Below are 21,958 nucleotides of genomic sequence, written 5' to 3'. Positions count from 1 at the left end.
GGCTAAGTTCTTCTAGTACCTAGATCAATTCTCCTGGCTGAGGGAGGAGAGCGGGTAGGAGAGGCTAGGGAGTGAGATGAGCAATGGGAATGTTAATGCCAAATGGAAAATACAATTCAAGATGCTTGTTTTACTGAGGAAAGTGGGTCAGACAGTAGTGTTGCCTCCACCAGTCACTCAATGGTATTTATTTTGAGTACTCGAGGAAACGTCACTGGACCGAGCTCTTGGAAGAGTACCGAAAAAGTAAAACACCCATTCCCTGCCGTCAAGGAGCTTACATTCTAATGGGAGGCGGATGAAAAATTAATTACAAGTAGGTGATGTTGGAGAACACAGGATATTGTATGAATGGCATAATACAACCATATAACCATAACGATGATGGCATTTATTAAACATCTGCTGTGTGCTATGATACAAGGTTATGAGATGGACACAGTTCCTGTACCGCAAGAGGTGCATACCCCATTTTACATATGAGGAAATTGAGGCCCAGAAAGAGTAGATAATAATAATTATGATGGCATTTGTTAAGCGCTTACTATGTGCAAAGCACTGTTCTAAGCACTGGGGAGGATACAAGGTGATCACGTTGTCCCCCGTGAGGCTCACAGTCTTAATCCCCATTATACAGATGGGGTAACTGAGGCCCAGAGAAGTTAGGTGACTCGCCCCAAGTTACACAGCTGACAAGTGGCTGAGCCGGGATTTGAACCCATAACCTCTGACTCCCAAGACCGGGCTCTTTGCACTGAGCCACGCTGCTGACTTGTCCCACAACCCACCGGAGACCGGTGGGAGGGCTGGGACTTCAACCCGGGTTTCCTGACTCCCAGCCCATGCTCTTTCCACTAGGTTCAACTAAATAAACATTTGTACAAAACGGCTTAATGAGGCTGTTGGGCTGACGCTCTTCGCGATGTTACGGATTCATCCGGGAGGGTTTCCTGGGGAGGCGGCCTCACAATGGCCACCAACTGGCCCTTTTAGTGAACCTAATTTCTCTGAGCACCCTGCTGAAGTGTGAATAATCACATGGGACCCCGAAGCGAGGAGTATCCAATTGTGTCGGATGGCTGAAACTACCACCCGGGCAAGTTCCAGCAAGCTCTCTGGGGCCACATGGCACGGGAGCCGAGGGATGGGTCAGGGTCGTTCGGCCTTCGGGAACGAGGTGGTGGAGGGGAAGAGCACGCCCGAGGGGGGTCGACGTGGTGGCCCAGGAAAGAAAACATGCCGGATGGGGAGTCTGGCGGCGCGCAAGCTGCAGAGGGGCCTGAGTGGTTTGAAGAGACATCTGTTCCGCACTCCGATGCCAGGACAAATATTGGCAGCCTGTGGACGTGCTCGCTCTGGGAAAACTACACATGAGATTGGGGTGCTCTCTCCTCTCCAGTGTATCTGAAAGGGAGGGAAAGAAGGGAAATCCTTCTGGCCTACTGTGTGCTTTAAGTACGCCTGCCTTGCCAGAAAAATCTGACAGCAAGGGCCCCAGCAGGGATCCACCCTTACTGTCTGCCTACCCGTCTGCCTGCCCGCAAAAGGAGCCCATGATACAGCGTTCTTGCCAGACTTTCTAATCCTCTCTGGCTCTGCCTTCCTTCCCCGAGCCAAGCTTCTCAGACCCATCTGTACCGACTGCCGGCTCCGCCGAAGCCGTCTCGAAATAATTCTGACGTATTCGGTTAACGTTCGCAGGGCAGAGCCTTGAAGTCCGCCCTTCTGTGGAAAGGCCAGTTGGCAGTCTGCTTCTTCGAAGAGTCCGTGGCCATCGTATTTCCTACGGCTAGAACTATAAAAATAATAAAATGACCTATTTCTTTTTCTCCTATTGAGTATAAACCCCTCACGGCCAAGGGATCGCATCTCACGTACTTTTCCTGGCACTCGTATACCACGCTGTACCCACTGGGTGTTCATTAAATACTGTTATCGTTACTAATATTACTACGGAACAACTATCCTTGTATATCCATGGAGAGCTTATCCATGGGTATAGAGAACTTGGAAAGAACTAGGCGATGTCATGGAATTCCCTGAAGTAGGGAAAAGGGCTGTATTCCTTCTCCAGAAACTGAACCTTGTGGGCAGGGAACATGTCTACCAACTCTTATGCTGTCCTCTCCCAAATGCCTAGTACAGTGTTCTGCTCACCGGCAAAGACTATGACTGACTTTTGATGGCAGCTAGAACGGTGCTTTTCAATTCATTGCTGGTATTGCAAAGAGGTCTTTTTTTTCCCAGAGTGCCATTATGCTGATTCCACATTGTCAATTTATATACAACTCATGTTTCCTTTAAGGAGGGTTCCTAGATCGTGACTTAACATCCTGATGTATTCATTCACTCTCAGGTCTGGTACTCCAAAGTGCTTGTTTTGAATGAGTTTCCTTTGACATCAGTTAGAATACGTTGAGTGAATGAATATTGAGCTCATATTTTTCCTCTGGGGACTCTTGCTTGGACAGATTCTTCCCAAATTCATTCTTGGAGGGATCCTAGCAGCATGTGCCATCCGATAATTTTTAATGTAAAATGACAGAGAAATAGAATTTGATGGATTCAATCAGGATTTGTGTTTTGGTTTTGTATTTTCTTCATCCTGTGGAGCCTAGAAAGGATAACTAGGGTAGCTAGGATCTGTCCTGTCCTCTGATAGATATCACCCATTTCCATGAGTGAAGTGACTTGGAAAATTGCAGAATATAAAACTAGTAATTGTTGTTGGTTAATTTTAGAGAGTTCCTTTAATGAGGGGATAATGTGTTTAGGGCTTTGTGGAAGAGATCCCAGCAGTTCATGAGACTAAAAGGAACCCACCTTTAGGTAATTATTAGAAAACAAGAAAACCAACATTTTACTTTAGTAAATCCTATGCTAATTTCTTATCTTCCCAGATTTTCTCTCTCTAACTGCTGTTTCTGATCCGCCCAAGCACTTCTCTACTGGGAAACTCCTGAAGTAATCATGTACATATCTTATACACCCTATTACTTAAGCAATATTTACATAAATACATATATATGTGTATACATTCATAAACAAATTTAATTTTTATGCCTGACTGCCCCTATTGACTGTAAACTCCTTGTGGGCAGCGATCAAGTCTACCAATTCTTTTTTATTTTATTTCCCAAGACATTAGTACAGTGCTCGCACACAGTGAGCACTCAAAATAACATTGACTGGCCCCTTTTTCTTCTTCCTTCTATATTTAATTTTAGTGTCTGTCTCCCCAGTACCACTGTAAATTCCTTATGGACAAGAGTCCCACATTTATTAACCACTGTACTCTCAAATACACCTTCTTTAAATAGAACTGCCACCACAATAAAGAATCAGGGGAGGCTTTAAAAAAAGCCTGCAGAAAATCTAAAACATTGGATCAACTCTGCATCTCCTTTGTTTTTAATGGTGGGGATTAAGGGGGATGAGGGAGGGGTCTGAGTATTTGTGGAGGGAAATTTTGGGAGAAGATTTTTTGATCACTATTTAAAATTTCCCTTTTAGGATTCACGTATACTGTTGGCTCTTCTCTCTTCCTTCAAATTTACCAAATACTGTGCAGAAGAAAACGCAATCCATTCAAGGAAAACGCAGGGTGCAGGGGGACCCAATTCCTGTCCGCAATTGGTGGAAGTGCTGTGGTGTGACTGAGCTAGGCAAGATGTTAATGTGACTTGGAAGGATCTGTTGATGGAAAAGGTGGGAGGATTCAGATTTTGTTCATTTTAGAAATACTGCAATTCCACGTAATCACACACCCGTGCAACTCCAGGTTATAGGTTCAACTCCACTGAATCAGAGACAGAGAGAGAGAAAAGAGTGATTCTAGGTGTGATCCATCACCTGAATAACTTCAGGGGAGCTCATCCAGAAAAGAACCCAGGAGAGGATGGTTCCCGCCCATGGGGTTTAATTTTCACAAGCATTAAGAATTGCTAGGTACAGTTAATTACTTGATTCTTTGGAAATACCCTATAGGGCTCCAGGAGAACTACTGTTCAGAGCTGGACTGTCAGTTTTGGAGCCTTTTTCCTGTAGAAGGGTGGTTCTGGGTTTGGTGAGGTTACTCGACGATGGGCCGGGCCCCGTGGCGACTCCCGGGGAGACCTCTGGCTATTGCTGGGAGCCCCTCTCTGAGCAACAACTTTCCTACTACCACGATAACTCTTCTTTGTGCCGCGTGGACCGACCCCCTCCCCCAAGCCCACAGGAGACCAGGATCGGGTCGACACTGCCCTCGGCTCCAGAAGACACGGGACGAGCGGCTGAGGACAGGGTTGTAGAAGACAGCACAGGTCTCCCAGCCCTGCACTCCTGGGGCTCCTTTCCCTTCCTCGGCCCACTCAGTGGCCGCTTCAAGAGGGCTCTGGGAGCAGAAGGCAGGATTGCCACAAACTGCCACCCTTTTTTTTTTTAATGAGAGTTATTAAGTACTTACATACGTGTCCAACACTGGTCTAAGCGCCGGGGTAGTCAGCAGTTATGTTGGACCTAGTCCCTCTCCCACCTGGGGCTTACTGTCTACGTAGGTGGTAGCACAGGAGACCTGAGGCGTTTGGTAGAGCTGGGATTAGAACCCGGATCCTCTGACTCCCAAGCCTGTTGGATGACTTTGGATAAATCACTTAAAGCCTCTGAGACTCAGTTTCTTCATCTGGAAAAGGGGGATTCGATAGCTGTTCTCTTTCCTACTTGGGAGGCAGTCACTGGGTCCAACCTGATTATCTTCTATCTAACCCAATGCTTGGAATAGGGATCGGCATATAGTAAGTGCTTATCAAACGCAACAATTATAACCTGGGACGTCCCAGTGGGCCAGAGCTTGACCGAGGACGGACTCTCTCCCTTGGTGAGACTCGGCCTTCTCCTTCGACACTACCCACAACCTCAGCTACCGCTTCGCTAGGGCAAGAAGGATAAAGTGCAGTCCCTCGGAAAGCTAACTGGGATTCAGTCACAGAGGTGAATGGATTTCACTAATGGAGAGAGGGTTTGGGATGGGGAAAAGCCAACTAGTCGAGTGAGATCCCTGAGACGGAGAACCCCTCAAAGAATGATGGAAACCAGCTCAAATGGAGCACCCCGGGTTTTGGAGATCTGTAGACGACAGAGAGGACGCTGAATTGGAATGCTGTCTACCGACTCAGATTGTTCTAGCGTTTAATAAGGTCCTTTGCACACAGTAAGCACTCAACAAATACGATTGATTGCTTCCAGGCTTAAGGAAGACTTAAGGAAGACTTAAGGAAGACTAAGAGGACTAGAGGGAGGAGCATGAGGGCCAGCACGGTTCAAATGCTCCTTTCTGTTTTCCCATCATTCCTAAGGAGGGGATATGTGCGGGGAAGCCACTCAGCCCAGGGCACAGGAAGGAGGCCAAGGGATGGCTAAGTCTGACTAGCAGACCCAGATCTATTGCCACTCCAGGCCCCACGTATGGGGGTGGCCAGGAAAAAAGGACGATCGCCATCTTCTATTTGGGCCCCGTGAATGCTTCTGGGACCATGTTCCCAGTTTGTTCTGCACCAAGCTGCATCGGAGGACCATGACTATTGCTGCGACTGAGGTCCGCGGAGCAGCACCTCTGGTAATACTCGGCCATCGCGCCGTCCCCCTGCTTTCTTAACACTTTGCTTCAACCTTTGTTTACGGTCATGGGGCGGGGAGAACAGGGAGAATGTAGGCAACCCCTTCTGAAATACCTTTAAACAAAAGGGACAACAAAGGAACCGCCCAGGGAGAAGCGTCGGTTGGAGAACAATCAATTGCTTCCCTTCAAATAGGGGAAGCATCAGGATTCCCAAAGGCCTCTGGGTATTCTCCAGGCAGGGGAAAATCCAAGTTTTCCTACAATTCCTCCACAGAGACCTACAGATGCACACTGTTCTGGTTGAAAGGAAAATGTGTGTGAAATTTGGCCTCCAGCATAACTGCTCCTTGTGGAACAGCTGCGATTAGAGCTTCTGAAATGAAAGCATATTAAGAACAGTTTTGAGGCCGCTCAGACCGTATGAAAAGAGTGGTAGGGAATAGTGGGCTGGGGGAAGGAATGGACTGAGTTCCCATTTAAACATATCTCCTAGGAGAGCAGCATGGCCCAGTGGAAAGAGCCCAGACCTGGGAGTCATAGGACCTGGGTTCTAATCCTGACTCTGCCACTTCTCTGCTCTGCCATCTGGGGCAAGCCACTTGACTCCTCTGTGCCTCTACCTCATCTGTAAAATGGGGATTCAGGCTGCGAGCCCCACGTGGGACATGGACGGTGTCCGACCCGATTAGCTTGTATCTATCTCGGTACTTACCGCACTGCCCGGCACAAAGTACGGGTTTAGCAGATTCCGTTTTTTAAAAAAAGTTTTTATTAAGTATTTTGCAAGCAGTTTAAGCACTTGCTCTATTAACAGTTCTAGTTTGATGGAGTTCCATCAATTCGATAATTCCGTTAGGCACTTTAGCATTAATTTCAAATGAACAGCTAATGCTTTTTTCATTTTTTATAAGCTTGACATCGATATTTAATTCCTAATCTACACCGGCTCCTGTAGTTAGATTGCCCAGTGAGTTTCTCTCTCCAAAGAGAAGTGGGGCGCTCAGATTGAACACACAAACATGCTGTGGTGGGCAGGGAAGAGAAAGGTTGCTAAGTGGGAAATATGACAAATGCAGGGCGATGATTAAAGGCTAATATTTTACTGGATGCACATCATGTGTCATTCCCCTTCCTCTTACACGATGTCCAAGAGGTCGATTTAAGGGACGAACATTACTGGGAATATGGAAAGTAACGCACATTGTGGGGAAAGCAGCATGGTCTATAGCAAAAAGTAGAGGTGTAGGAGTGGGGGACCTGGGTTCTAATCCCAGCTCTGCTACTTGCCTGCTGTGTGACCTTGAACAAGTCAATTAACCATACCGTGCTTCATGTTCCTCTCTTGGAAAACAGAGATGAAATACCTGGACTCCCTCTCCCTTAAATTGGGATCTTGTGTTGGGTAGGGGCTGCTGCCAACTATATTTAGTATGTATCCCAGCGCAAGCACTCAACAAAAATAGTGGTATTTGTTATTATACAGGAAGACTATATGATAATTATAGAGTACTATACAGAATATAGTAGTTTTCCTTCAATTTGAAATACATTGTCAATGGGGAGACTGCACCCTTGCATGTTACTGTCCTCTAGAGATTCAACAATAAGAAATTATTCATCAGTGGCATTTTTTGAGCACTTACTATGTGCAGAGCACTGTACTGGGCACTCAGAAGAGTACGATACTACAGAATTGGCTGACGTGTTTCCTTCCCACATGCAGCTTATGGCCTAGTCTTTCTGAACCCTTACCATTCGGGGTGAGCAGTGTTTAGCCATCAGCGGTTAAGGAGTGGGGAAAGGATTCTCCCACCTCCAGCAGGACATTGGCCTGAGTAGCTTCTGCAGAAATTGTGAAGGCTTGGGTGAGACATCCTCTCTCTTTTTTCTGATCCATCTATATCTAGCAGGATGAGGTGTGAACACACAGACACACACACACACAGTGAGAAGCAGCCTGGCTTAATGGGCTGGGAGTCACAGGACCTGGGTTCCAATTCTGGCTTCACCACTTCTCTGCTTTGTGATCTCGGGCAAGTCACGTAACTTCTCTGTGCCTTAGTTACTTTATCTGTAAAACCGGAACTAAGACGGTGAGCTCCATGTGGGACACAGACTGTATCCAACCTGATTATCTTGTACCTAAAAGCTGAAAGTCCGTCATGGGCAGAGAATGTATCTTCCAACTCTATTCCATTATATTCGCCCAAGTACTTAGTACAGTGCTCTGCATATGGTAAGCACTCCACAAATACCATTAATCTGCCCCAGCACTTAGTAAAGTGCCTGGCACAAAGTAAATGGTTAAATGTCCTTAAAAAAAAAATTAGATTGTTGAGCTCTGAGACCACCGATTTCCTAAGAAAGAAAAAGTTAAATTAAAGAAGTGTATTGAGGAACTGGTCTGGCATTTATAATGAAATCTTGCTAAGGCAGGAGGAGTTAATTCCAGATGGAACCAAAAGAAGTAGAGAGAATTCAACTGAAATACTCCCATTCTTATGTTTGGAGGAGAGAAGTCATCACTTGCTATATGAGGTTAGAGGATGTTTGGAAAGCAGTTATAAGAAGAGGAAGATAAATTAAAAAGCGAGACAGAGACCCTATTAACAAAAGTCAATAGTTACTTGAAAATGAGTTTGCAATGTAATAAGACGGCAAAGAAAGGGGTCAGTGTGACTGAGGTGAAAACAGGGAGAGCCGCCACCTCATCAGGAAACCAAGTGCTGCTAATCATCCGCTTCACTGCCTCAGCAAGGGACTGTACATTGAATACTGTATCTACTTCTGGAAACCTCAAAGCCAGCCTGATCCTAGGCAGAAATTCAAGGAACAACGGTTCAAATTATCAGAGACTGGGAGGGATTGATTTGTGAAAAAATGCAGTGGCATCCCAGTCACCTGAATGATTTCCGATTTGAGGGACCGCTGCTTTGGAAAGAAAATATGAGATGGAAACAGGTCAGCCAAGATGATGAGATGAATCCACGGAAACTTTTTTCTTTCTAACTTTCCAAAGGGTTTGTCCATTTGCTTTCTCCAATCTCTTAGACTACCAAAAACGCCTCTGGAGGCCTTTTTTTTTTTTAAAAAAAAAAAAAGGTATTTGCTAAGGACTTACTGTGTCAAACACTGATCAAAGTGCCGGGGTATATGCAAGTTAATTATGTTGGACATAATTCCGGTCCCGCATGGGGCTTACAGTAAGTAGGATGGAGAAAAGGAGAAGTGAGGCACAGAAAAGTGTGACCAAGGTCACACGGCAAGCATTTGGCAGAGCTGGAATTAGAACCCAGGTCCTTTGATCTCTAGCCCCGTACTCTTCCCACTAGCTTTGAGCCCCCTCCTCCGTGAATTCTATTTTGGAAAGATAACAGAAAAATTGTTTGGTACAAAGATCAGGGAGGTGAGTAGCAAAAAAGGCCCATCAGAAGTAGTCCCCCATTTATTACTTTAGAATGAAGTTTACAGAGTCCTTGAGGGAACTAATAAATCTCATGCTTAGCTATGGGTTTTTAAAAAAAAACCCCACAAACAAAACATGTCGGTTGTCTTTTATATTTATCCTATCTCCTCTAAGAGATTGGAAATTCACAGTGCTTAGTTTAGCATTCCCTCACAGTGAGTGGTCAGTAAATCCCGCTGACTGACAATATCATTAACTTGTTGTATATTTACCCAGATAAGTGCTGGATCAATGTTCCTTAATTAATAATAATAATAATAATGTTGGCATTTGTTATGCACTTACGATTTGCAGAGCACTGTTCTAAGCGCTGGGGTAGATACAGGGTAATCAGGTTGACCCACGTGGGGCTCACAGTCTTAATCCCCATTTTACAGATGAGTTAAGTGAGGCACAGATCAATTAAGTGACTTGCCCACAGTCACACAGCTGACAAGCGGCAGAGCCAGGATTTGAACCCATGACCTCTGACTCCCAAGCCCATGCTCCTTCCACTGAGCCACAGGTTTTTATGTGGTGAAAATGCATATTAAAGAAGACCTGGGTGTACTTCTATTTTGAAGAGAGCCTTGCATATGACTAATGCCCCGTAAACATTAGGAGAACATGCTAAGTTTGAGAGATTTCTTCCGCTTGGCAGAACATGTATATATAAAATAAAGTTAGATAAAAATAAACAAAAGTAAAATTAGTGAGAAGATTCACATTAGAGCATTTCACATTCTTCTACTCAAATTCATCATCGACCCACTGGGCTTGTTCATAGCCATTCAATAGCAAAAATCTGACCTCTGAAAACTTTGCCGTATCATAGTCCATAAACTATCATAATTGAATTTTTAGAGTGGCTAGGCTTGTCTGGAAGTAAACCAGGTTCATTTTAGCTTGACCTCTCTATCAGAACCAACTCTCCAGTTCTGCCTCTGTCTTCTGGGACCTAATCTCCCGCTCAATTTTTCATCTCTCGGTCAAGCTTGATATCGGTGATACAATAAACCTTGGTTTCCATTTGCCATATTGGGTCATCTACCTCAATCCCACAGCTTTAGTGGCAACTTTTCTGGATTCATTTTCTGATTAGTCTGCCTGTCCCTTGTTTCCCAAGTAGAATCTCTTGGAGTTCAAAATGAATCGTGAGATAGTGGTGCCTTCTTTTTCTCAGAGAGGTGATCTGAGAAAAATCATACACCATAAATCTGTTAGAGTGAACCATTTCTATATGACCTGCAAGGAATTTTAATAAAAGGTCAGAGATGGGAAGGCTTGAATTTCAGGTTTTCATATGCTTGCAGAGCACTGAGGTGCTCAGGGCTGGAAGATGCACAGGTCTCAGTTGACCTGTGGTATGTGTTACTCAGACAAGTCAATAGTATTTGTAGAGTATCTGTGGGTAGAGCATTCTACTAACTTCTTGAGAAGTTAGTAGAAGAGAAGCAAGAAGTAAGAGAAGCAGTGTGCCTCAGTGGAAAGAGCCCGGGCTTGGGAGTCAGAGGTCATGGGTTCGAATCCCAGCTCTGCCCCTTGTCAGCTGTGTGACTGTGGGCAAGTCACTTAACTTCTCTGTGCCTCAGTGACCTCATCTGTAAAATGGGGATTAAGACTGTGAGCCTCACGTGGGACAAATTGATTACCCTGTATCTACCCCAGCGCTTCGAACAGTGCTCTGCACGTAGTAAGCGCTGAACAAATACCAACATTCTTATTCTTGAGAAAATGCAATAGAAGTAAAAGACAATTCCTACCCTCAATGATCGTACAAAGCAGTGTTAAGTGAATTCATGCCCAATGAGGACTGTTTTACACAAAGGGATGCTTACTCCAGACCAGAAAAACAAAGATTTAGAAGGATGAGTGAATGTGTAGGGGGAAAAAACAAATCAGTATGAACTACAAGACACGGAAAGTAGCATGATCCTCAGACTATTCTGAGCTATATGAGAGGTGGGAGGCAGGGTGATTTATATTTAAAGTATTCATGATGCAATATCTGCAACTTTTTGAAATCACAATCCCATCTCCACTTCATGGTCACCCCTCCAAATGTGTGTATGTGTGTGCTCATTTGATAGGCCCCGGCATCCCTAATCCCTGTGGGGAGTCAGGCTACTTCCACCCAGACAGTTGTGCAGTTGAAATTTTGTTTAGCACATACTTCTTGGAAAGGAGCTAAGAATTACCTTTTATTTTCTGATTAATTACTTCAAGTGAATTGGCAAAAATTCATTTGTTTCCCTCAAAATAATAAACACTATACCTCACCGGCCTACATGAAGTGTCTACCTGCTGTGATGTTCAACTGCATGCCATCACTATTTGGATAATGATAATACTACATGTTAAGCAATTCTATTGTGCTTAGCCCTGAAACATATCCAGGATAATCAGATCAGACAGAATCTGGGACTCACAGAACTAAGGGGGAGGGAGAACAGGTTTCCTATCCCCATTTTACAGGAAATGAGGCACAAAAAAGTTAAATGGGTAGTGAGAAACTTGTTGCTGAGAAGGCTTCAGGCCATTATGGTTTACAGAGAGGCCTTCACCCCTCACCACAGCTTCAGGTGCTGTTTCAGGGATATTTCATCCCTACCTCTACAAATGAGGGATGAGGCACAGAGGAGTTAACGAACTTGCCCAGTCACACAGCAGGCAAGTTGAAGAGCACCCGACTCCCAGGCCAGCGCTCTTTCCACCGTATTTTTTTGGCAAAGTTACGTAGATCAAATTGTATTTCAGAATAACAAAAACGAACCACAAGAAGTGTTCGCTACAAAAAAAAAGTGAGAAATTCATTTTCAAATACTCATCCTCTATAGTCCACACTTTCATAATACATCTACAGATTAAATTAATGAGAAAGAATATGGGTAGGAAATAATTACTATCTCATGCCTCACAGAATGCTATTTAATTAAGCCAAATAATGATGGTAAAACCAGAGTCAGGCCTTATTCACACTTGAAGCTATTCATATTGCAGAAAAAGGCTGAAAAGGAGAAAAAGGGACCCCCCAAAATAGACTTTTCATAGAGTAATTAGTTATAGTAAAGGCTGGCAAACACTCCACAATGTGGTAGTGTCTAAGTCGCCCCTTTTGCAAGGTCTTCCTAAGCTTTTAAGAGAAATGAAAAATCCCCAATATTATATATGTATATATCTCAAGGGGGTAAAGAAATCTGCCCCTATGTCTTTCTGGAAAGAAACAATGGCCCTGCTTACATCAGCTAGAAATCCCATCAGCTAGCCAAAAGGCCATTTTTTAAAAAATAGTATTTATCTTCTCCGTATTGAAGTCATTCACAATCCCATCCGTTTGAGACTGGAAAGAATCACAACACACCAAGCCATACATCCTCCCAGACATACTGGAACAACATTTCCTGGCCCCTATTGAAAATCTCAGGCCATGAGCAGTCCATTTTCCCTTCTCAAGTCTCTGAATTAAAAAGCTGGCTCTGGCCTCTCCCTCCTTTACAGGGAGAAAGGAGATAAGAAAATGCAGAAGATGACAAGAAGTTGTAAAGGGCTTACCAAACAAATTGTCTAGTGCTGAACTTCTAAAAAGTGACTTCAAACCAGAATAAATTTCCTCAGCGCTTCCAGAAACTGAAGAGGATTAAAGTGGGCCACCTTCAATTTTTAAGCCGGTGGCTGAAATACTGCTCTTGATTGTATAAAAGCTTTTATAGCACGAGTTAACTGCCCAAAGAGGGGAAACAATTTATTTGAATGGATGATTTAAAGCTATTGACCTGCATCTTGCAATTTCTTCTCATGAAGCATTCCCTTCTGCTCTGGTCAACAATGAAAAAATACACCTCTCTGAAGTATTGGGGTTCCATACCCCCCTCCACCCTTACACTGACTCATTACATGGCATCACTGTGCTAGACAAGGAATGGCCCTTCTAATCAGTACCTTCACACACCTCACCTAATCTCCTGGGGCACATTTAGATGTACCACGAGCAAAGATCAATGACTATCACTGGGGCTTCTAAGTTATGACATTCAACTAACAAATAAGCATACCCCCTACCTCAAGAATGAGAAACCTGAAAATAAAATATAATCAGGAGGAGGGTAAGCCGCCTCGAATGCTTCCTCCAATTACCCTCCTCTTTTGTTGTCATTCAAGCCTGGAAAACCTAAGTCATCTCTGGCAGTTCACTTTGCGTGAGAAAGTCCCAAATGTAGGATTAAAGCATCTCCGCATCATATCTTCCCCCGCTCCCCGCCCCATCTGAGTTTGAGGCAAGATATGACAGAGATCAAAAGCTGTTTTGATTTTCATTTCCGAACTTCTTTCCCGGCAATGTAATTTCTCCCCAACTCAAAAAAAAATATTTTTCAAAAATCAAAAATGGAGGCGGAAGACTAATCGAATGGAAAAGAGAAATCAAACCAGGAACTCATGAAAAAGAAGAATTAAAAAAACCCACCCACCCACACACACATATATACACTTACCTATCACAGGGAGGGAAAGGAAGAGGCGTGCCAGTCTTGCTCTCTTAAGTAACCTGAATCTAAAAGACAAGAAAAAGAAAATACAGTCTCTCAAATGCAGAAGCAGGGAAAAAAAATCACCCTAAGTCTAAGACACACAATAAACCTTAAAATTCACTTTCTGCTTTGTCTCGAAGGGCCATCATGGAGAATCATGAAGAACTGCATGACTTCTTATTCCAGCCTCTCCAGTAGTGAGTGGCTTTGTTGGAATCTAACACGGGGTTGGATGTGAGCGAGTGGAGGCCCCAGAGGATAAGTAAAATGGAGTGATGGAGAATTCGCCAACCGAACAATGTCCCACGGTTCCAGAGCGTTTCTACTGTCCGGGCCTCTACTGTCCACCTCAAAGGGAAAGGTCAGTGGGTTTCTTTTTCTTAAACTTCCACTTCCCTCTACATTTCACAGACCAAGATCACCACCTCCTACAGCCTGCTCCTTCTGACATAGTGGCCAACATCCCCAGCCTAGAGTCTTCCTTTGGTATTCACAGCTTTTTTTCCCTCTTTGAATGGAACCCCTAAGGAGAAGCATAGTAGACGCTAGTTGGGAGTCAGGAGTCCTGGGTTCAAGCCTGCCGCTTGCCTGCTCGGTGATTAACCTCTCTGCTTCTCAGTTTTTGCATGTGTAAAATAAAATACCTGCATTCCCTCCTTCTTAGACTGTGAGCTCCATGTGGGGCAGGGATTATGTCCAAACTGATTATAATGCATCACACTCAGCATGAGCACAGTGCGTGGCACATGGAAAATGCTTAGGGGAAACTGTTATTATCATCATTATGATACCACAGAGGGCATCGCAGCACCTAGAAAAGTCCTAATGAGGTTATTAACCGCTAAGTTTGGCCACTATGGGTGCCATACTCAGCGTTGGTCGATGAATCTGGTTCGGGCATCGCAGTGTCCACTGCCGATGAAATATTCTGTTCCTCCCACTGCGTCTTCATCTTTCTATTCTATTTTCAATTCTTTTCAGTTTCTTTATTGCCCATGTTACTCTAATCACAGATTTGATTTGTGAACTCTGAATGCATATAAATACAAAACGCTCCTCGCTCAGTAAAATGTATCACTGCAGTCACTGTTCATTGTTTGGAGTGGTGAGTCACCGGTGCAGACTAAGTATATTCTGTAATTCTTCTCTGGTCCTTTATTGCTTTTCAAGGACTGAGATTTTCAGCTAAGCTCTCACAAGTTGATAAAAATCTGCTACTACACTGTGTAGCAATTAAGCCCACACTCACGTACGCAGTCTCAGGGTCGACAGTGTCATCTTCAGAATTAAGGACAATTCAGCAATGGACACTGATGGTCCTCGTGGATCCTGGACCCTGAGATGCACGGAGGCTGCATGCGTTACGCCAGCCCCGCACGGTCACGGGATGACATCCCAGGCCACATTTTCCAGGGCCTGGGCCGCTTTTCCAGGAGAATCCCAGCCCTCCTTCTCCACTCCAGAACTTCTGCATCTCCCAACCCCTGTGTTCCTCTAGGCATACACACTCCTTCCACGTCATGGAGCTGAGGCAGACAGAGACTGAGCACGGAAAATAAAAATGCTCTACAGAACGATAGCTGGTGCCAGGACAGTCCTGGGCAAGAAACAGATGCCCTGAAATCCAGAAAAAACACCACTCAAACAAGCCCAGTACTGCACTATTCAGCGGAAACATCCTTTTGTGGAAATGTAATAGTTGAGACTAACAGCTGGCACTATGTGTGAGAAGCAGGGTGCCCTACTGGAAGGAGGTCTGGAAGTTAGAGGACCTGGGTTCTAAAGCTAGCTCTGGCACTAGCTTATTGTGTGACCTTGGGCAAATCATAATTTCTCTGTACCTCACTTTTCCTCATCTGCAAAATGGGGATTCAATACCTGTTTACCCTTCCTCATAGACTGTGAGCCCCATGTGGGGCAGGGACTATGCTCCTGACCTGACTTTGTTGTATCCACCCCGGTGTTTAATTCAGTGTTTGGCACACAGTAAGGGGTTTACAAATAATATCATTTTTGCACCAGGATTGAGGTTGGAGCGAATTCGGCATTGTCTCTGCCTCTGTCCGTGTCCTTCCTATTCAGGTTCTGCAACTAGAGATTTTTTTCAGCCACCAAAGTTTTAAAGCAAAGAGGTGGAAAAGGGGGTTCAGTCAAGGATGATATCTGGGCTCTTTTCATGTCTGTTGTTGAGGAATTCTAAACATACCAGCAAATTGACATTTTGTGTTACGGTCATACCCTCCTGCAGCTCCTGAGAGAGTTGTGATAGAGTGGGAAAAAGTGATTGGAACAGTAATCTCAAGTTCTAGCACTCTGATAGGATGAGTGAAAATTCCAGATGTATTTGGTGACACAAAAATAAGTTCATAAGTTTTGAAAGATGGCAGAACCTAGGATGATAGCTTAAAGAAAGTGGCATCATCGAGCCTGAAAGGTTAAAGGAATTGGTTTTGATTGAACCTTGAAGAGTGACCTTCAGTTTTCAAGTAAAAGTAGAGTTATTTATGCCAGCTCTTCTCCATCCCCTACTAAGAGAACAAAAAATGAATCTGCTAAAAATGGAGTAAGAGAGTTTAAGACCCAAGGATGGGCTTTCTGAGGGGGAAGGTTTTTATGAAGAAAAGATGTGGGAATTCCAATTCCTTCTCTGGAAATCTCTAAAACTGGAAAAACTCCTGTCATCTGAGGGGAGAAATATTCACAGTGGTAATTACTGAGGTCTCACTATGTAGCAAGCTCATCCTCTAGACTGTCAGCTCGTTGTGGGCAGGGAAGGTGACTGGTTATAGTTAAAGTGCACTATTCCAAGCCCTTAGTACTGTGCTCTGCACACAGTAAGTGCTCAATAAATATGATTGAAAGAATGAATACTACACAATAGAGCATATTCAATCCCTGTCCCACATGGGAATCATAATCTTCAGATATAGGGAGACTACTTTACAAGTAAGGAAACACTTGATAGAGAGGGGTTAACAAGTGATGAATAAATATAAATTATTAAATGAACAGGCTATCCAGAGGTGGCAAGGGTAATGAAGGCATTCACTTTTTTTGGTTGTTCATTCAACTAAAAGCAGCACATGAACCCAGATTTCCTTTAAGGTCCATTAAATGGCCAATCCATGTCATAGGTAGCCAATGAAACCAGGAGATCAAATAAACAAGTTCAGTGAACCAGATTAGTGCTGGTGAGTATCCTCTGAGCAGTCACTGGGTGCATTACACTGTACTAAGCACTTGGCAAAGTACAACTGAGGAATGAGCCACGCTGCCTGCCCACAAGAAGCTTCCACTTTTACAGAGGAGACAGATTTGAAAATATTTACTAATAGACTGAGAAGAGTGAGAGAACAGATTACTGAAAAAAGAAATGCTTACTAACACTTTCACTCACACATTTGCGGGAGGTTATAGTTGCACAATGTCAGATACATACACATTATATGACATCGATTTTATTGCCCTGCAATAGATAAAGAAGAGTGGGTAGGGAAAAAGAACCAGGTTTAATGTTCAGAAATATTTTTAAGTGATGTTTAATGAGGAAAAAGAGAAAAACACTAATTTAAAAAGAAAAGAATCCTAATTATTTTCAAAATGTGCAAAGATCTGCCAATTACTAGAGAGCCAGTTACTTCTATAAGAGGTTTCTTGTTAGTGTTTACGATGCTTAATAAATGGTAATTTGGTAGCGTTACATTCTAAAGCTTTAGGGGCAATCCTGGCTTTCCAGTAATAAAACAGAGAATATATTAAGCATCGCAGTTACAGCTGCTATTTCCCATTACTGTCCAATTCATCTGTCTCTGAGCCTGGAGCAGTTCAACAAGACCAAGGGAAACAACATTACCCTCTTTATTATTTATAACCCCTCCTCTTTTTTTCCCCTCAGATAACACAGCAACACCATAAAAACAGTTTCCATGGAAACCCCAGCAAGACACAAATCACCACGGCTATTTGTGGTCCATACATATATGACTGCAAATAGCAGGAGAATTGAAGTGCCTACGTGGGGCCTAAGGACCTGCGGGTGGTAAATTGGATTAAGGACAGTGTAGTTCTTTCTTCCCCTATACACTGTGAAAAATGGAGAGGCTCTGAGCAAAGGCCCAGAAATAAAGCTCATTATTTATGCTGAGTTCTCCATGATGGGTGAAACTACTGAGTTTGCCCTCTAGTGCTACCTATGAAAAAACCCCAAAAAACCAGAGGTCCATGGCTTTCCTCCCTTCTCTGAAACACGTTCTGAATGGTGTTAAACGGCTGTCTTTTTTTTCCGGAATCGGGGCAGGTTTCTGGGGTATTCTTCAATTGTACATTCCAAACGCTTAGTACAGTGCTCTGCACACAGTAAGCACTCAATAAATACTACTGAACGAATGACTATTAGCAGCAGCATTTGCTGAGCACCCTCTGGATGAAGAACACTGGACTAAGTGCTTGGGAAGCATAAAAGCAAAAAAGTGATACAATCTCTTGCCCTCAGGGAACTTAGACTCTAATGGAATCAGTTAAATCCATCAATTAATGGTATTTATCGAGTACTTACTATGAGCAGAACACTATATTACTAAGCATTTGGGAGTTAATGGGAATCAGACATTTCTCAATCACAGTCCCTATAAATTGGTACATTTGAGCAGCAATGGGGCCACTGTCTGTTGGATTTAGAACCAGCCAGTCGGGACGGCGTTGGCTTCAGCTGACCTGACTTCATTGGATAAATGCATAACATGCCACTTCACTGTGGCTGCACGGTTCTGGCTGTAGATCTTTTCATCTTTAATAACCCCCTGGGTGCCCTTTCCCGGAGCGTGCTTCTACTGTGACCCAATAACTGCTGCAAAGGCAGACGTCCCCAGCTTCTCTTGCCCACTAGTGCGTTTGTTTGCATTTCCCAAAAAGCAGCAAATGAAGTAGGATTAGCATCATCGAGTGGAAAAGTTGGGAAATTTGGTCACGGTGTCCTCGGCCCGAGGAGCTTCCCGGCCAAGGGGGCAAAATAAAACCTTCTTGTATCTTCTCCCAAATGTCCAGGGAAGGCAAATGTCATGAATAATAATAATTAAGTGCTTACTATTTGCAAAGCAGACCAGATCCTGTCCCACTCTCACATGGGGCTCACAGTTTAAGACGGAGGGAGAAGACGTATTTGATCCCCATTTTACGGATGAGGAAACTGAGGTTCAGAATTTGCTCAAGGTCACAGAGCAGGCGAGTGGCAGAGCTAGGATTGGAACCCAGGTCTCCTGACTCCCAGTCGCTTGCTCCCTTCACTAGACCATGCTGCTTGTCTATAAAGGGGGAGAACACAAGGCACGAGGCCAGTTACTTGCACCTGCCCATTTCACATCTTGGATCAAGTGGAGAAAGCTTAAAGTGCCAACTGCCACTTACTGAATGAAGTGCGCACGTGGGCAAGCTCGTAGCCCTGGCATCACAGTGAACACCTAAGACCCAAATTCTGCGACAACACAAGCTCAAGCAAACAATGGTCGCTTCCTCTGTCAAATCGTCCCACTCGCTTCTGGTTTCCCTTATCTTTTATTTTTCCTCCTCCTGTGTCCCACTAAGACACGCTTCCAAAGGCTCGTCGGCCGTCACCGGAATCGAACTAGGTGAAGTGAGCTTTTTTTTGGCCAACGATTCAGTGCCTTAAGGCTGACAAAAAGCAAACTGTAGGTCTAGGCCTCTCTCTTTCCAGCACGCTCAAGACTTAAAAAGGAAAGAGAAAAATTGCAATGCCTGAGGTTGGAAACCTCTAGTGGGTGGGTTTCTTTTCTAAAGAGACGATTCGAGTTTCTAGCCATGGAAAGTGGATTTCCGATGTCTCCGCGGTTACCCAGTGCCCTGTCAATTACGATCTGTGAAATCGACAGTCAGCTCCTTGAGGGTAGGGATCTTGTCTACCAACTCTAGCGCGGAGTACTCTCCCGAGCGCTTCATTAAGTCCGCAAATACCACTGACTGACTGTGGACATGTGCACTGGCTTTTGCCCTCTGCAGCTACTACCTAAAGGCAGACTGGCAGGACCCACAAAATTACCACCTTTGGCCATGCCGGCCATGGTGGTTGTGGCCTTGGTGGCAACAGACTGCCGACTGAGAAGTGGCGGCACAGGGAGGAAAGAGGCATACAGTCAATGGGATTTACTGAGCACCTACTGAGTGTAGAGCACTCCTCAAGCACCTGGGAGGGTTCACTGGAAGCCAAACGCACGATCCCTGTCCATAAAGAGCTTACAATCTATTTGGGGAAGACAGACAAAATGGTATTTAGAAGTAACAAGGGCAGGAAGAAAAATAAGAATAAAAGAGACTTCAGATGAATAGGTCAAGTTGTAAGATTACAATAATCATTGAAAGTACAACTAAATATGTTTATGCATAAGTGCTGAAAATGGGAATAAATACCTATGTGCTAAGGGCATCTATGGGATTCATATGATTTGGTGTGTTGGGAATTAAACAGGCTAGGCTTCCTGGAGGACGTAGAGTTTTAATTGATTTTAGGATAATCTGGAAGATAGAGTGCAGAAGATTTAGATGGAGAGAGGTTTCCCGTACAAGGGAATGGTGTGAGAAAGGGTATTTGGAGATGGGAGAAAGGAGGGCAAAGTACAGTACAGAGTGGGTTTGGGAGAAGCCAAGAATGCAAACCGGGATTAGGAGGGAAGAGCTGATAAGGGAGAAGAGGAGGGAAGGCTGAAAGCCAATAGTAAAGAATATGGAGGGAAATGGGGAGCGATTGGAGATTCTTGAGGAGAGATACGTGCTGTGTGACCTATATATCGTGCAGCTTACGTCCACGTAGAACACACAAGTAATGGCCTGAGGCTGGTGCTAAACATAACGGGATGATTAGCTGATATTTCCTCTGGGTGACTGTTATAAGATGAGGATAAAAATATATCTTTGTCCAGTATAACCTTGTCTTTGTCTTACGTTGTTGAGTCACCTCGGACCCATAGCGAAACCAGGGACACATCTCTCCCAGAACGCCCGACCTCCATCTGCAGTCGTTCTGACAGTGTATCCACACAGATTTCTTGGTAAAAATACAGAAGTGGTTTACCATCGCCTCCTTCCGCGCAGTAACCTTGAGTCTCTGCTCTCGACTCTCTCTTATGCCGCCGCTGCCCAGTACAGGTGCGTTTTGATGGGTAGCAGACTGCCTTCCATTCGCTAGCCACTGCACAAGCTAGGAATGGAATGGATATGCCTCTTCTTGACTCTCCCTCCCATGGTCAAGACTGGTAGAGTACTGGAAACTGCCCAGAGACAGTAGAGGCAAAGAGAGAAACTGCCCATTTTCCATGTATTCATTGCCTCCCCTTAGAAACTAATAAGTCTTCGGTCAGTACACGGTTGCCGAGTGCAACGTCTGGAATGAATTTATTCCCTAATCCCCTTTGGACGAGAACACAGCGTCCCATCGCCCTACATAGAAACTCCATTGAATAAAAGAATAACTCCGGATCGTTTGTCATATTCTGTGCTCGATGGCACGACAGTGAACTTGGCAAATCCATCTGGCCCCCCACATGTTAGATGAAGGGGAAGGGGGAAGTTTGGAAGGTTATGTATCACATCTACCATCGGGAAGGTTATGTATTACATCTACCTTCAGGTCCTCAGTCACCTCGCATCATGATTGATGATGATAATGAGGCAGAAACATTGGTTCAGGAGTGGCGACCTCTGACCTGAACCCGAGCAGAATTTGCTCGAGCAGGGATCAGCACGCACCTGCGCAGAAAAGTTTTCTAAAACACATTAAGCCCGAACAGAGGTGGATCCACAGAGGACCGTCGGGGGAGAAAAGCCTGCCGGGGCACGGCAGCCTGTCACTACCACTAAGCATCACTATGAGCATCAATGTCACAGAATCTGGAAGAGGGCATTAGAGACAAGAAAGCACTAAAAATAGGGACTAAACTCAGAGATAGGAAAAATCCAGCTCAGGGGTGGTAACTGATGGTTTGCTGACCTCTGTCTTGTGGAGAGTTATTTCAGTGGTGCCAGGCAAATATTTCATCTCTAAAAACAATCAATTGAAACAATTCTCAGGGCCCAGGTGGATTGTGTCGACACCCTCCATCCCGGTTTGTAGAGATTCTCCTACGGTCGATTAAACAATTCAAGTCTCCCGCCTCATCTTTTAGATTGTGAACTTGAGAGCAGGAATGGCTCCTTAAACTGCTTCTGAAATTTCCCTAAGCAACTAATACAGTGTTCTGCACTCAGAAGGCACTCAACTGATACTTATAAATTGCTAATAATACTGTTTTCTTCACTGGGATGTTCCTCATTTATTGCTTAGCCACCGAAAAAGTGGCAATGAGCCCTCAAAATCGGAATAAAGTGTCAAATACATTGTCT

At 44.3% G+C, this 21,958-nt stretch overlaps 1 long non-coding RNA gene across 1 annotated transcript in view; it reads right to left on the bottom strand.

Annotated features, from left to right (window-relative positions):
- Positions 1-13,530: 13,530 nt before the first annotated feature.
- LOC120638854 overlaps positions 13,531-21,958 on the bottom strand; it is an 88,104-nt gene continuing 79,676 nt past the window's right edge. The window contains exon 7 of the long non-coding RNA XR_005660857.1: positions 13,531-13,593. This is a non-coding gene — a long non-coding RNA (uncharacterized LOC120638854). The remainder of the gene's footprint in view (positions 13,594-21,958) is intronic.

This window comes from Ornithorhynchus anatinus, chromosome 15, assembly GCF_004115215.2.
Source record: "Ornithorhynchus anatinus isolate Pmale09 chromosome 15, mOrnAna1.pri.v4, whole genome shotgun sequence".
NCBI classification, from domain to species: Eukaryota; Metazoa; Chordata; class Mammalia; order Monotremata; family Ornithorhynchidae; genus Ornithorhynchus; species Ornithorhynchus anatinus.
The sequence above is the reverse complement of the archived record's forward strand: the minus strand, read 5'-3'. Positions and strand labels throughout refer to the sequence as shown.